General features: G+C 34.5%; 1 protein-coding gene across 7 annotated transcripts in view; it reads left to right on the top strand.

The window, feature by feature from the left end:
- The first annotated feature begins 61 nt into the window (after window positions 1–61).
- LOC112054260 (uncharacterized) overlaps window positions 62–17,067 on the top strand; it is a 254,519-nt gene continuing 237,513 nt past the window's right edge. The window contains exons 1-3 of one of the 7 annotated variants that reach the window (XM_024093981.2): window positions 62–256; window positions 1,130–1,260; window positions 2,262–2,345. The gene's annotated coding sequence lies outside the window, so the exon portion shown is untranslated. Of the gene's footprint in view, window positions 401–1,011; window positions 1,265–2,261; window positions 2,346–17,067 lie in introns of all 7 variants that reach the window. The other 6 variants (XM_024094010.2, XM_024093988.2, XM_024093965.2 and 3 more) reach the window with 6 other exon arrangements.

Below are 17,067 nucleotides of genomic sequence, written 5' to 3'. Positions count from 1 at the left end.
GCCATTTTCGTTCATACTCGGATGCAATAGCCGGTGTGGCCCGTAGCTAAAACATAATTTTCAGCCAGTCGCTTTCCGGCCGTCGGAGGAACCGCATCGCTGCCGGTCGCTTCTCCCGCGCTCGAAACATCGCAACTGATGCGTCCTCGTATTTGCATAGGGATGTTTATTCCCAGATAGTGTGCCCTAAAAACCTGACTATTATCACAACGGATTGCTATCAGTGCTGTGAGTTGCTCAAGTGCTTCGGACAGAGGTAAATCAAAATTAAAAAAAAATCGTAAAAGTGCTGCGGTTTATTGGTCCTTCGTATGGAAAAAGTGGTTTTCATGTAAAACGGATGTGGTTTCGATGAGATTTGTTTGTAACAAATTAAATATAAACACACATCAGTCGAACGGTAATATTAGATGTTGCCGACTTTGTTGACGTCTGACAACGTTTAATGGATCGGGAGGGAACTCAGAAATGTAACTTTAGAACGGAAACGTGAAATGATTTAGTTTAAACCGAGTATTATGACTTTGTGATACATTTAGTTAATGTGGAATACGATATTGGCTACGAAATGGGTTCAACCTTTATGGGACTTTGAAACGTCGATGGAGTTGATTAAAAATTGTAATAGAATCTAATGAGATGTAAATGAGATTGAATAAGTAATAAAAAAGACAATTCGGTATCAATCAAAAAACCTGTAACGATGACAATAATGATGATTAACACATTTGATGTAAAAAAGGTTCTAATGAACAAAAAATTGTAGGTGAAGCCATTAATCTAATGGGTACCGTACAATAGGCCATTGTTCGCTACACAAACAACACAATTTTTATCGCTTCCAACAAAATAATATCCGGGGAATGAACAATAAAGTCAATGTTTACAAAAATCAATTAACGGAAGAGTGCGGACAATATCAATTGAACTTTCGTAACGGTTATTGGTTAATGATCCGTTGCGGTCAGCTCATTACTGTTGTGTAGTGTTTAATCATCATTATTTTCATAGTTTACCCACGGGGAGTCAAATTTCTCTATGCATCAAATGTTCTCATTCGTCCCACGCATCATTGGACCAGTAAACCGGAGGCATTCGGTCCAAATCATATAAAAATCACCGTTCACAGCCCCGATAAAGAAGGCAATAATTAAATTAGCATGAGTTTTTGTAACTGAAACAGAAAGTGCTCAAGATAAAGTGAGTGATACAAAGTTGAGAACACCAGAATTTCCAGCCGAAGAGATAATAAGCCGCGAAGTAAGTTTAACAAATTTTTTGCCAAGGCGCTATTTTCTTTATTCCGTTTATGTTAATTTTTGTCGTATTCAAGAGATTGTTGAAAGGAAATAGGTGTTTCGCTAAAGTCACGTTTCGCAAAATCGTTTTGTATTGTTCGGTCCTTGACTTTTTAAATGTTATCATAATAATTATAACATTTACATAATAATTATAACATTTACATAGTCGAAATTACAAAATCATAATAATGTTTTTTATAATATCGAATAGCTCATTATTTTCTTTAATCTTTTGAATTTATTACCTCATTATTTTTTGTTGTTATCGTTTGATTATGTCATACAATGAAGTGATATTTTCATTTCATTTCAGTGTTTATTTTTTATGTTCTCAGTTTTTCAGTTTTCTTATAGGCACATGTTACAGAATTGATTGATGTTCGTTGGTTTCGCCGCTGAAAGTCAAAAATAGATTAACCTATTTGATTTATTTGTTACGTTTAATTGAATACAAAACTATACATATATTATTCAAAAAATAATAATTTTCTTTTTATAACTATAATACTCCAAGCTGACGATAAATTAACAACGCTTTTAAACTGAGAATAATTTAGCAGGGCATGCAAATGTCAATACAATCAAAGGAATACCCTGAGTCCATAAACCTGATTCCTGATAGCCCGTTATTGCACCAGTAAACTAACCCTTATATGATCGAAACGCAGTAATGATACCTGGCCTTATGTTTGTAAATAATATTTTATTCTGATACTTAACTTTCGTTCCTTTTCTATCTCATAATTGATTTCTAATATAGCCCAAACTACATCTACCTCCATATTTAATATGACTCCAATAAATATCTCATTTGAAAGGTACAAGAAACCATTCATACCAAAAGGAAGTATTCCCAAAAGACTGGTAGCTTTCTCATAAAACGATCTCTAAGTAGTCTTTCATAAATTCCAACCATATTCAGTATTCAAACGATCCACAAATATTATTTTATCTTCACAGATATGATAAAGAAGCTCCACATACCGAGTAGATAAATCATTTCGAATATCTACTTGCTTTTCAACTTCGGTCTTCACTAAATTGGTATGTAGGCAGATGCTACAGCTTGGATAGTCGACTAACATTCTTTTTACTGACTAATGACCTGTATTTTAACGATTGTAATGGTTTTCTAAATAAACAGTTTTTAAAAAATGAGACTACTCTTCCGTGAGTTTACTTTCCAATTGTATTTAACTGTGACAACCGCAACGTTCGTATACAGTACAGTAGTCTGATTTGAATAATTTTTAATTTTGCAAAACTTTGAAGTATCACAGATATATAAAAAGTCGTAGCTTAAGTGCTTTATGTTCTGTGATACGAGTAGGTCCAATAAAACTTAAACGAGTAGGTTTATATATTGTCTAAACTATTACAAAACAAGATATCATATTACAAACGACTGCGTAGGTGGATAATGATTGTGACGACAACAAATAAAATATCATTGTGCCAAATATTTATTTGAATGGAAACATTTGAATCTGTATTATTTAAGGTTTAGATATTTGGTCTACTTTTGGAAGTCGGTTTGGCTTTGGAAGTAGTGTAGTCCAGTTACTTTATACATTTGAAAATGCAAAACAACCGAGAAAGCTTAATTTTGGTACAGGCACAGGAAATTTTGATCGAAAATTTGAAGTTAATCTTTTCTAGGCTTACCCCACGTCATATCCAAAATTCAACTTTCTTGGTTCATTTTCATTTCTAAACCAACTTTCCCGGCAAAGTGTTTGTAGTAAGTTGTTTGACAGTAGTCCGCAACTGACAGATAGAACATTGTGCGGGCTACAGACCTTCAGTTTTAATTGCCCAGTTTTAACTTTACAGTTTGTAGCGCGGTTAACTGAACAGTTCGGCTGTACAATCAAAACTACAGGTCTGTCGCCTGTATTAGTATTAGTATGTAAATCTAAAGAAACGTTCTTTATCGAAACTAACCTTAAGTTTATACATTTTGTCCTTACCATTCCATATCACCACTATGCTCAATGCCTATCAATAATCATATAAAACTATTTGGAATACTTGGATTTAAAGAAATATATTAAAAACACTTGTCTTAAAGCCATTGAACCATAGATAATGAGGCAGCCATCTTGAAATGAAACATCGCGGTAGAGAATCAAGTTGGAAAAAAAATGTGGCCGTATCGGCTTCTTTTATTAAAGAACATTAGAGTTTCGAGGATGAAAAATGAAAAATAAATAACGGAGGCCCACAATGTAGGCTTCTGAGGGAGCTCGGAGGGCAATGCTTTTATTTGAAGAATTTTTGTGTAGACAATTTTTCAAGACTACTGGCATGGCTGTCTGCTATGATTTATTTTTATCGGTTCGGAGAGAATTTTTGTTTAGAGAAAATGAACACAAATACTCATACTTAATGTAGCTAAAAGTTGTTTACGACGTGTCCCGTGTTATTAGGTACATTCGTTATTTTAAAAATAAGTCTGATAACGTGTTAACTTGATAGGTATACCTTTTCAGATTTAATATATTTTTTGACATGCTAGCTATAATGGTTATACTTAAAGTAATCAAAACTTAAATGAGAAATCGTAGCCAAAATGTGTCGTTATCGAATTGGTCGACAAAAAAAATGATATCTAAGTGTGTGCCAAATTCTATAGAAGTACTTATAATGCATTTATGCTCAAGATTTGACTTAGCTAATTTTTGTATAAAAGTATCATTATATTAAATTCTATATTTATTTTTTTTAATTCTTTATTTTGAGGATTTTATTTGCAGGCAAAACTAACCACTTCAAAGCTTGAGCTTCAGATCATACAGACAAATAATTAGAAAATGAATATATATTTTTGGCTCGATTCCAAAAATTTTGAAAATAATTGTGTCAAAAACTTGTGTCTTCTATTCTTAAAAAAATTATCGACCTGCTTCTCAATTATTGTAAATAATAAAGGCCCATTTTGGGAAATGTCTGTTATCAAACGAGCTGGCACAAAAACCTACTGAAATCTGTACTTAGTTTAAAAGATAGAGAGAGAAGTTTACTCGTAGTTAGTACAAAATTACTATTATAAAAACTTAATTTTTACATTTAATTTTTATTCATTTTACCTGTCACTTATAAGTTTATTTTGAGCTGGAAGAAAATCTAATAAATAAATTACTATTCTCGTCTATTTAAAAAAAAAACCCCACAAAATGTTGTTACTAAACCAATAAATACCGAACTTCCAAGAAATCGATACAATTCTAATTAGATAGTGCATTGTAACGAGAAAAATATTCAAATTGGTACTGAAATTGGAGATAAAATGACAGTTTCAAAAGGTATCGTTACCTTATACATACAATCTGGTATACGATTACCAAACAAGGTTTGTTGTTTCCAATATAGAGTTCTCCGGCCAATAATAACTCACGTATTTCAGTATCGGATTTGAACTCTGTCCGAAGTGAAGTAATCAGATATCTGAGTAACTTCGAATAGTTAACTGCTAAAGGTATTCGCTCACTTGTTACCTATATCACAGAATCTATACTTATAAATCTGTAGCGGTATCAATTCTGTACATTGAAGATATTTTGATTTCTTTGTTGGAGGGCTTTATAAAATCAATACTAAAGCCGAAATATTTTTTTTTTGTCCATTCGTCTTTTAGTTGACAGGGCATCACTATGAAACTACTGAAGGAATTTGAATAAAACATAGCAGGATTTGAGACTACAATAAGAATAATGTTCTAAGGTATTTTTAGTTTGCGAAAATTAAATCAAAATGGGGTAAAATAAGGGTTGAAAGTTTGTATTGGACATCTCTTATTTTCAAGTTGCATGTGTAAAAATATAATCTAATAGAGCCTAATGTTGTCACCTTAATTTAAAAAAAAGTTAAGAAATATGTTATCTGGATTGACCATGCAATTTCATATAGTGAAGAGTTTTCAACACTATCGCCTTTGACTTTTGTGCACTTCTTTCATACCCTTACCTACCCTACTCCAACCCTACACCACGTCTACCCTACGTGTACCCTACGTCTACCCTACCCCTACCCTATTTTTTAAATTTCTCGCCGTAAAAACCATTCTAGTACTTCAACGAACATTTTAAAAATAATTGACCAAATCCAGGCGTTGTTGAGTTAGTATGCGCTTACCAACGCACTTTGCGATTCATTTTTAAATTATAAGATTGTATTTATCATGTATGTGCCTAGCCTTGGATTAGATTTTCGTATAATGTAAAATGATTATTTTCAGGTACGAACATATTAATTGAAGGTTGCTTTTTCCCATGAAAAATATTATTTTCCATGATGAATATTGCATGAATTACCCATATGAGACCAGCGGTCTTAGCCTAATAAATGCGCGTTTACCCTTAATGTTATTCAAAACGTGTCCCTACATTTATCCTAAGTGAAAGATCTAGCACGACTCCACAAACTAACTCCATATAAATCTCAAAGTATTTCAACTTGGTAATGGCTGAAACGAATCTCATTGGGATGCTGTAAGACACTCGGATGCAAGTTTGTAAAATGTTTACCATTTCTTTGCATAAATTCTATCTCGGCTTATCAAATTACTTTGTGAGAATTTATGTCCATGCTAAAATTATGAGAATTTTCTCGGAAAACTTTAAGACTAAAAACTCACTATCTGTTATGGAGTCAAAAGGAACTTAGACTTTCTTTACATCAAGATTTCTGCTATAGTTTATTTTGTATGAAAGTCGTGATAGCTCAGTGGATATGACCTCTGCCTTCGATTTAGAGGGCCGGGGCATGCACCTCCAACTTTTCAGCTATGTGCATTTTAAGAAATTAAATATCACGTGTCTTAGCGGTGAAGGAAAACATTGTGAGGAAACCTGCTTACCTTCCTGAGAATTCTTAATTCACTACGTGTGTGAAGTCTACCAATCCGCATTTGGCCAGCGTGGTGGACTCTCTCTAACCCCTCTCATTCTGAGAGGAGACTCGTGCTCAAAATTGAGCCGAATATGGGTTGCTAATGATGAATGATAATGATGATATTTTGTTAACCACTAGTTAAAATCCGTTCTAAAATTTTTACTTTATTGTTTATTATTGAATTTCTTATTGGTTCTAAATTTGAATGTATAACTATATCATTTTAATATTGTAAGAGTCTGAGTAAGTCAGACCGTTATTTTATACAAAACAAAAAGAACGCGAGTTCATGCTTCTACTATTGGTATTGGCGTGTACAAGATTTTAACAAGGGTAAGTACGATACGTACTATTTATACAAAATTTAAATTCCATTTCCAGTACAGCTTCGTAATGAGTTTTCAGGATAGGCAGTGCATTTTCGTATCTATGCAATGCACAGACAAATCCTCTTGCACACTCTTCATAAATCATATCTTCTTTGAACTTCCTCTTTTTTCTTGTGTCCTTCCAATTGAAATATTCTTCTGGTAATTTGACTAATCAAAATATAAACGTACCTACTATTTCTTACATTACAGATGTTTATATTTTCAATAGACATGTTGAACTTGTTTAACTAAAAGTATTTTTAAGTCTTTTAGTTAGTTATCAACCCATATTCGGCTCACTGCTGAGCTCGAGTCTCCTCTCAGAATGAGAGGGGTTAGAGGGGTTACCACGCTGGCCCAATGCGGATTGGCAGACTTCACACACGCAGAGAATTAAGAAAATTCTCTGGTATGCAGGTTTCCTAACGATGTTTTCCTTCACCGATTGAGACACGTGATATTTAATTTATTAAATTGCACACAACTGAAAAGTTGGAACTGCATGCCCTAGACCGGATTCGAACCCACTCCCTCCGGAATCAGAGGCAGAGATCATATCCACTGAGCTATCACGGCTCTAGTCTTTTAAACGTTTCTAATTATATCATCTCAAAGTTATTTCCCGCTCTAGGTGTTATGTCTCCAACTCCTTAGTCGACCACACGTAGATACGGTGTGTTGGCAGGATTATCAACTTTATATTCATCATTCTAAGATACATTATTCCTTGAGATAGGCTCGCTAGCTGTTCGATAAAGGCGACATTTGCCATCGCCTGTTTGAATAGATAATGCCTTGTCCGGAGATAATGACGCCGAGACTGGTCGAGGACTATTTCCCTCATTAGGGCGATCTAGCGGTTAATGCTTTGGCGAAGGGTTTGATAAATTAATTACTTTGTATACTACTTGACACAGCCGTTGGATGAAAAGTAAAGATCATTAGCATCACTAGCTATGGTTTTTTTTTATTCTTTACAAGTTAGCCCTTGACTACAATCTCTCCTAAGTGATGATGCAGTCTAAGATGGAAGCAGGCTAACTTGTTAGGAGGAGGATGAAAATCCAAACCCCTTTTCGGTTTCTACACGACATCGTACCGGAACGCTAAATGCTTGGCGGTACGTCTTTGTCGGTAGGGCGGTAACTAGCCACGGCCGAAGCCTCCCACCAGCCAGACCTGGACCAATTAAGAAAATCTCAAACAGCCCAACCGGGGTTCGAACCCAGGACCTCCGCCATTAAATCCACCGCGCATACCACTGCGCCACGGAGGCCGTCAGAATTATAGTATTTGCTATTGTCATTATTAACCCATATTCGGCTCACTGCTGAGCTGAGTCTCCTCTCAAAATGAGAAGGATTAGGAGGCTAATAGTCAACCACGCTGGCCCAATGCGGATAAGCAGACTTCACACTCGCTGAGAATTAAGAAAATTCTCTGGTACGTAGGTTTACGTTGTTTTCCTTCACTGTTTGAGACACGTGTTATTTAATTTCTTAAAATGCACATAACTGAAACGTTGGAGGTGCATGCCACGGACTGGATTTGAACCCACACCCTCCGAAATCGAAGGCAGAGGTCATATCCACTGGGCTATCACAGCTCAGTATTTAGTACTGGTTTCTTATAATACAGGATTTCAAGATATAGAACTTTAACCCACCAAAGTTCTCGTTTCGTATTGTAATGACCCGATCATGAAAAAAGATAATTGAATAGAAGCAGGCGATAATTATTTTGCATAAACACGTGTAATCCATACTGAATGCGAAATAACTTTGTTTTTTACGCTTTCGCGCTCGAACTATTCAACCGATTTCTATGAAATTGTGTCACATTGATAGAGATACAAAAACATAACGTATCTGTAATATAGAAAAAAAATCTGTTTCGTTAAATATGAAATACTACACTCGAGAGAAGCTGAGTACTTATTGCCTAATCCAATAATTTGTTACTCAATAATTTAAAATTGGTTAAGAAATTACGAAGTTCTGAGATAACAAACATTAAAAAAAAACACGCGTCGAATTGAGAACCTCCTCCTTTTTTGAAGTCGGTTAAAAATTTATGTAAAAACCCAATGTTAAATCTTGTAAATCAAAGAACGGACGGGCGAATAATGAGACAGAATAACAAAATCTTGTATGGTTCTATTTTTTCGTCAAGGTTAAATAAACCCCATTAAACAACATTTTTCAAATATTGCTTAAATATAATTGAGAATAACAACATTTCTGAACAATTTTATAAATACAAAACCGCTTAAACACCTTTAAACAGCAAACTATTCATGGAATAATAAAGGATAATATTACCTAGATTCAATATTCGTTGTCTAGAATATCAGTGATTCCGAACAGTTGTTTACAAGTCGGCTCAATTACGAAAACGTTTATTATTATCCAAAGTTTAAGGTAAACTCGTTCTATTTTTAATTCTTTGATCTGCCAGTACTGAATGGAATGCAGCGTTATTAAAGTATAGCTAACAGACGATCACAGAGAGCGCAACTTGGGTTTGAATCAGAAACTGTGTATTAGTATGCGTAAACAGCTATGAAAAGCTTTACCGATACAGAGTTTTAAAACAACAAACTGTGTATTTTTAAATTATCGAGAGTTGTTATCTGAAATCCATTTAAATAAATGTAAAAATAAAGCATTATAAGTTATTTACTCTAACTAATCTTTCTATGTTTGGAACAAAGGCTATTAAACTCATCATCATTAATAACTATCCATATTCGGCTCACTATTGAGCAAGGGGCTCCTCTAAAATTAGATACAATTGGCAGACACGTAGAGAATTAGGTATGCAGGTTTATTCACGATGTTTTTCCTTCATCGTTTAAGATACTTGATACTTTTGATAATTCTTTTACCGAAAATTAAAGGCGAACATGGTCGTCGTCGTCGTCGTTATCAACCCATATACGGCTCACTGCTGAGCTCGAGTCTCCTCTCATAATGACATTCGATTGGCAGACTTCACACACGCAGAGAATTGAGAAATTCTCTGGTGTGCATGTTTCCTCACGATGTTTTCCTTCACCGTTTGAGACACGTGATATTTAATTTCTTAAAATGCACACAACTGAAAAGTTGGAGGTGCATGCTCCGGAATCGGAGGTAGAGGTCATATTCACTGGGCTCTCACGGCTCTGAAAAATGGTCATATAAACAGAATTTCATGCAAAAGAATTGGCGCACTTTTGTGATAAAACAAAATAATTGATTTGACACACACTTTCAGGATGCATTATCAGGGATACAACACAAACATGACAAAATGTCAGGGTATTTTCATCTAGAGACAATATATTAATTTCGAGAGAACAAAATAACATCTGAAGGTATGTCGTCGTAACTCATTGCACTACCGATTACGACATTTTAAACGAACGCTTGGCACGTTCGGAAAACTTTGAAACTTTCAAAAGATACGTAAAATATCCTCACAATAACAACTACTTTGAGAATTGTCAGCGATGTTATTGGACAAGTGTTGTTCTTCCACACAGTTTAATCTTCCGTTTTGAAAAATCAGAAGTGTGATTTATAGGACAAACAATATGGTTTTATGAAAGTTGTAGTTAGTAGTTGACTTATTTATGTACATAATTATATTATATCATTGGCAGTGGCGTGCACTTCATAGATGCAAAAATGCACTGCCTACCTTAATTATTCAAAACATAACTATGTTGGACCGCAGAATCCATAGTTGGAAAATGAATTTTCCAATTTTTACTTTTAGTGCATACTCTTTTTGAAAACCGCTGATCGTTGGGGTTCCAAAGTGGCGACCTCACACTAGAGAGCGCAGTGTTGGTCAACCTCTCATAATCACGCGTTGTTGTAAAAATGTTTTTTACGATATTAGGTATTAATTTTAATTTAACATATTACACACCCACAAACATATATACACACACACAGTAACTCCACCAATTTCCGAACACCGTACTCAGAATTTAAACTGAAAATTCTTGAAAGAAAGAAGCTCTCAGTGTATCATACTGAGAGTTTGTCTTCCCTACCCAGAATTCGAATTTTGAACCCCGAGACTCGTAATCCAAACCACATAATATGCTAACAGGACCAACGAGGCAGTTACGGAGTTACGGAATCGTAATAATCCGAAATTATACGATCAAAAACCTCTGGGCCGTAAAATAGTCCGGACGGCACGGGTCGCCTTATGTCTGGTCGGTACATATTTTATTAAAAAACTTTTCGCCATTTCGTCACCGCAGTGGCGAAGTTTGTTCAATGTCAATCTTCTTTATGAGTGTATTATAATATATATGAGTATTTTGTTGCTCCGTCTTTTAGTGCATTTATTAAATGGTAGCGGATGTCCGTGACTTTGTTTCCGTACGTCCGCTTTCAAAGAAACAGAGCAAAAAGCTTTAATCTACCTGCAAAATACCTATGAAAGTCTTTAACTTAACTGTTATTTACTTTAACATATAAGTATGGCAGACTGTTATAATTTTAGATTTATCTCAAATGTTAAAAGCTAGAGCACGCTCGCGACTTCGCCCACGTTTGTTATTAAGGAGAGAATCATGGATTTATTCGGAGGAATCCTTCTAGTAGTTTTTGCAGAAGTTTTAAATTTTTGCTAAAAACATAATATAGGTAAACATATTATAACTATCCATTTCAATTATTGTTGAGATCCCGGTAGTATTAGGGATCAAAGGAGAGATTAATAAGCAACAACTAAACAACAGTATTTCTAAGCAACGATATTTTTCTATAAATGAACTATTCTATTCTACATAAAGAAACAAAATGTGACAAATATAAATACAAATACTATCAACAGTAATGGGTTTATTTATCTTTTTAATCGCCTATAACCTATTTTTCTTCTTAAATTTTGATAGAGTATGTTTTCAAAAACGAAAGACACCTGTAAGTAACAACCCAAATGAGTCAGCTAGTAGCATATGTATTATATGATAAGAATTTTAATATTTCAAAGCGTGGAATTTTCTCATCTCCATAATTTAATAAAGTCAAAGTTGAAGTTGACAAAGTATATGAAGGTAACCACGCGCACAAAGGCGCAGTACATCATACAAGAATATAGCAAACGTCTCCAGTAATTCGCTCGGAGATTTAAAATGCTTGTCACGAACTAGAGTGCTTTAAAGTTGAAGAAACTGCGGTCTTGTATGCTTCTTTAGTTTTAGAACTACATGATAATAATATTAACATACATGACGTAAGTTTGAAAATAGAAGCTTTATATGAAAGGGAAGAAAACCTGACTTATGTTTCATCATCATAATGTTTATATGTGAGATACTCGTAGCAACAAAAACAAGGAATTCTGTGATTATATTCATTAGCACCAGTAGTATTCTTAGAGTTTGATATTTATAAGTAAACCAATATGTGATTGGGTCAAAAACAAATAAAGTAGATTATTCACTAGTTTTACTATCATTAAGTAGTAGATACATGGGCTTGAAAAAAAAACGCTTTTAAAATTCATTTTGATTCCTATATTGGTCAAAAATTTGAAGTTACTTTTTTTGTTGTTCTATCACACTTCTTTTAAAATGTCTTGTTTCATGTAGGTATAATGGTATTCGCCCACGGATCCGTATTGGACGAATACGATGTGGATCTGTGGACGCTTACGTTATGTGGACACCCATATTCTTCAAATTATCAATCAATTCGGCTCACTGCTGAGGTCTCGAGAGGTGTTAGGCTAAATAGTTCACCACGCTAGCCCAATGCGGATTGTCAGTCTTCACACACGCAGAGAATTAAGAAAATTTTTAGGTATGCAGGTTTCCTCACGTTGTTTTTCCTTTACCGTTTTGGACACATCATATTGAATTTTTGAAAATGCAGATAACTGAAAAATTGGAGGTACATGCCCCGGACCGCATTCGAACTTACACCCTCCGGATTTGGAGGCAAAGGTATTAATAGTATCTGAGCTATCACAGCTCTCACCGTTAAATAATAAAATTTGGATACTTTTTTACTATAGCCAAACCGGATACAAGAGTTAACATTCTAAAAGACACTCCAAACTGGGGTGACATAATAGAATAACAATTGAAAGCAACTCAAAAACCCGACATGGAGCGTAATAACAATAACACACTCGACCAAAATACTGAAAGACACTTCAAGCGCCCTTTTGTGAAGCATCACTATTGTTTGATAGTAAAATGTAAAAATCACTTAACACTACGTTTCTTTGGAGTTGTAAAAACAAATTACGTAGAGCGTGCCTCTGTTTTGTTCCATTCACGTGAGTTTTATTGACTACCTCCCATTGAAGAGCCTCGCTAATGAACCGGTGTTAATGGCAACTTCCTTGCCACAAATTTAAGGCTTAAAATTTACACCATAGCCGTATTATCCGATACGTTTACCTTCTGCTTAGGAGAGTGATACTAATTCCTATGTTTGTACTTCTAATTTTCTATGTCTAGGCCTTTTAAATTTCATTTGTTTAAAGTTTGAGCGTCGTAAATAATGCAGATGTGCCTCTGCATATGGTTTAGGTCTTTCAAATTTTCTGTCCTGCCTGTTGGATTATTATTGATTCTTAACTCAGTTTTACGTCTTTTACGTTAAAAGCAGAGGAAAAAGATGATTAAATTCAAAAGACATGGCTCATTATTGAAATATTAAAAAAATATATAACAATTAAAATTTATAGATGGAGAAAAAACTCATCATAGGCATGAATTGTAAATTACAATCATTTACTAAAAAAAATACGAGTAGAGAACATATAGTATGATAGAACCGTGAATTAATGAATTTAGACTTAATTCTTGTAGGCAGACATATATCACGTAACAGTGAAAAGATACATATCCACAGAATAGTTTTAAAGCCTAGTTTGTATTGTACCTCTATTTTAAAAGGACGAAAGTAGCCAAAACACGAAACGATTCCAAAAATGTACAAACAAAACAACACTGCCACCAAAAGTGCAACTTTTTCCCACAAAACGAAAACCTACAGAACAATATCTTAAAATCTTCATCCTTTTACAGTTATTTCCCATTACTTTAAATGTAGGTGGATCATGGAGCTTGCTTCTCGTTTCGCAAAATAACTCTAAAATGGCTACTAACCGTTATCTCGGCATGGCCCAATTGTTGCTAAGTAACCACGTTTTATTGCACCATCATGAATTAAGGTAGAGCTAATAGTTCCGTACCCCATGCAGCTACGAGTACAAACTGCCAGCCTATTTAGCTAATTACACTAGATCTGGGATTAGCTTCCTCAATTTGTCCGCCTGTAGCTTAGTTCTTTCATCTTCATCTTGTGTCTTCCAGTCTTTTTAATGAAAACTTATGTTGCATTTTAAATAATTAAAAGAGTGCAATTCGATTGTAAACATCCTAAAGTTCGGGAGAACTAAAATAATTATTATCAAAAACTAAAATAATTATCATTCGTTTTAGGAGAGCCTAGAACCACAACGCTATTGCAATGGTTAGTAGGCTTAGCCCTTCGCACAAGAGTTATTTTAACGGACGTTATAAGGTCGTTCAAATATTGGTAGTATGAGGTTAAATGAAGGTCAATTTCCAACGCCTAAAATTGAAAATGCAACACTGCTCGAAAAGCGTTGTGTTTTAAAAACGCTGTCTAGTGAACATAATCTCGAAATTTTTAGAAACTTTAACCGTTTGCGCAGCGCACGCAGGGTAAGCTCTCAATAGGAAAGAATCCCTCGATTTTGAAACATTTTTCTTTAGTGCTCCGCTCCTATTAGTCTTAGCGTGATAATATACAGCCTATAGCATTTGTCAATAAATGGGCTAACTAACACTGAAATTTCAAATCAGACCAATATTTCTTGAGATTAGTGGGTTTAAGCAAACAAACAAACAAACTCTTCAGCTTTATAATATTAGTAAGTATAGATAAAAGCTTGGTAACTGCAAATGTGCGCATGATATTTCACGTCGCAGGTGGTAAAAAAGGCGTTAGTAACATGAGACATAATAACCAGCAGATACATATTCAAGTCGTAAACTAACTAATAGTTGCCTATCTTGATTAACTATCATCCAGATATCGTTTATCGCTATTTCCATTTCACATTTGCATAAGATCTACAGCCAAGAAAATTGCATATGAATCACTTTATATCTAATTTCAATACCCGCTGCGTATATCTTGTAATTGAGTACTAAACGGTATCTATGTGAAATCGATGTTGTCTGTAATAGCTACCGGGTCGATTAATTCAATAACGTAACCAGGATAGCAGGTTGTTGCAGGCTCAAGTTGCTTGTTTAATTCATTAAACTGTAATAAATCTTTTAATACCTCAGAATAATATAGAAGTAATATGATAAATGCGAAAGTTAGTCTGGTACGCTTTCACGCCTAAGTACTACTGTGCATATAGGAAACTTTACACTTTATCAATTAACGGTGTTTTATCCTCTAGCATATAGTACGAAGTGTTCATTCTGTCAGCTTTTCATTAAACATCAATTGGGCCACCCAATGGTTCTGTCATGTCAGGTAAAACCCAGTTCTTTTAAGCTTCTTATTAAATTGAAATAAGAATGTAAATGAGTATGTTTATTGCTCACTGATATTTTTTGAAGCATCGCCTGATGGGGCCCAAAGGCAGATGCAGAAGAAGATATAGTCGGAACGGCTCTTAAAGGACGTTTCCTCTGAGATTGGACCACATTAACTACTTAATCCTGCTCTATCTACTCGACAGTAGGGAGATATACTGTGCTCAGTAACACAAATGAAAGTCATAAAGAAGAATTGAATTGAACTTAATTCTGATGCTGCCTCAGACCAATTATAGAAGGACCTGTCTCGCACTCATAGTCACGAACAAAATTGTCTGTCATTTTCTGAGGAAAACGGGCTTAGATTTGGTATATATCTTGTACTAAACTAGAAGTTTTTGTCCGATTTTTACACAATTCTATTACACAAAAAGGTATTTTACGGAGCTCTTTAACCGATGAACACGATTACAACTATTTAACACCGATTATATAGATACACTTTTTATAATCGCATTAGATCGTTGATCATATACTTTGACAGAAAAGTAACATCCAGCGAGGCAGGTCCTATATAATAATTGGTCTGAGGATGCCGCAGATGTACCTGCTCTTGCTCTTGCTACTATTAGAAAGTGGCAATATGAACACCCGACATAATTGCTCCTTGGTAAAAATGCATTGAAATTGCATTGATCAGAATTGATAACTGTGTAAAATTCTTAATTCAAAATTAGGGTATATTTTTAAATTAGTTAATGTATCCTACGAATTTATCAAATATTTATGTGATGATTGGAGTTTTAAAATTTATTCGGGTTTTTAAGTCTGGTGTCCTACATTTATAAACCTTTTATATGATGATTAGAGTATTAACGATGTTTTCGAAATAAACCGTAATCAAAATTTACTAATCACTGAGGTACTCACATCGAAAATTTTAATGACTCGCGTGAAGTTATCATCAGCACGATTTTATTGAGACATTAGAACCTTAGTTATATTTAGCTGATTGCTAATCTTTACTAATGGTTGTAATATATCTCTGATTGCCACATCCGTCGAGATGAAATCTGAATTTATTACCACGTGGATTGCTATTCATTTAAATATTAACGTTGATTATTTTTTCTTTACCGACGACAGGTTTGTGTTTTACTGTAAATTCACTTGATGATTTGTTGCGGTGCAGTTTATAATAATTACTAACCTGCGGTTTGACTTGGATCAAATAATCGCATATAAAGCCTCATTCGCAGGCTAGGCTTCTAATACTAAAACAATTTTTCATTTCAGCCACGCGTTTTATTTTGAGACTAGTCAACAACTCAGGAGATATTCCAGTATAGGAGATAGTCCAAATAAAGTTAAATTAGCTTTAATGCTTGTTATTAGATGACACTAACAGAAGAAAAAGAAGCAATGTAGGTACAGAGTGTTGTCAACGGTTGCATGCTTTTGAGATGTGGGGGCTAAGGAAAATGTTTAAAATTTCCTGGAAAGACTTCGTCTCGAATGATCAAGTTTTAAAAAGAGCAAATTTTGACCTCATGACAATCATTATGAGGAGGAAAATCTCAGTTTTCGGGCATCTGCAAAAGGGATCCCTCTATGAGTTTCCTAGGTTGATCCTAGAAGGTAAGACACCCGGAAAACGTGCTCCAGGAAGACAGCGAAGAAATTGGATAGTTGATGTCAAAGATTGGATCAAGTTAACATACACACAGTTTAAAAATATTGCAAAAGACCAGAAGAGTTTTCTACACATGACCGCCAAACTTCATCTGGAAGATGATGATGATGTAGGTATAAAGACATACACAGGTGTCAATTGTGCTTATTGTCACTTAAAATCACAACCAATCTTACGAACCTCGTAAATTATGAGAGTTTCAGCTCAATTGAATATCACCACTTGGTGTAGGTACCTACTGTTATGTATGAACTTTCCTATTAA

This window comes from Bicyclus anynana, chromosome 21 (genome assembly GCF_947172395.1).
Source record: "Bicyclus anynana chromosome 21, ilBicAnyn1.1, whole genome shotgun sequence".
NCBI classification, from domain to species: domain Eukaryota; kingdom Metazoa; phylum Arthropoda; class Insecta; order Lepidoptera; family Nymphalidae; genus Bicyclus; species Bicyclus anynana.
The sequence above is the reverse complement of the archived record's forward strand: the minus strand, read 5'-3'. Positions and strand labels throughout refer to the sequence as shown.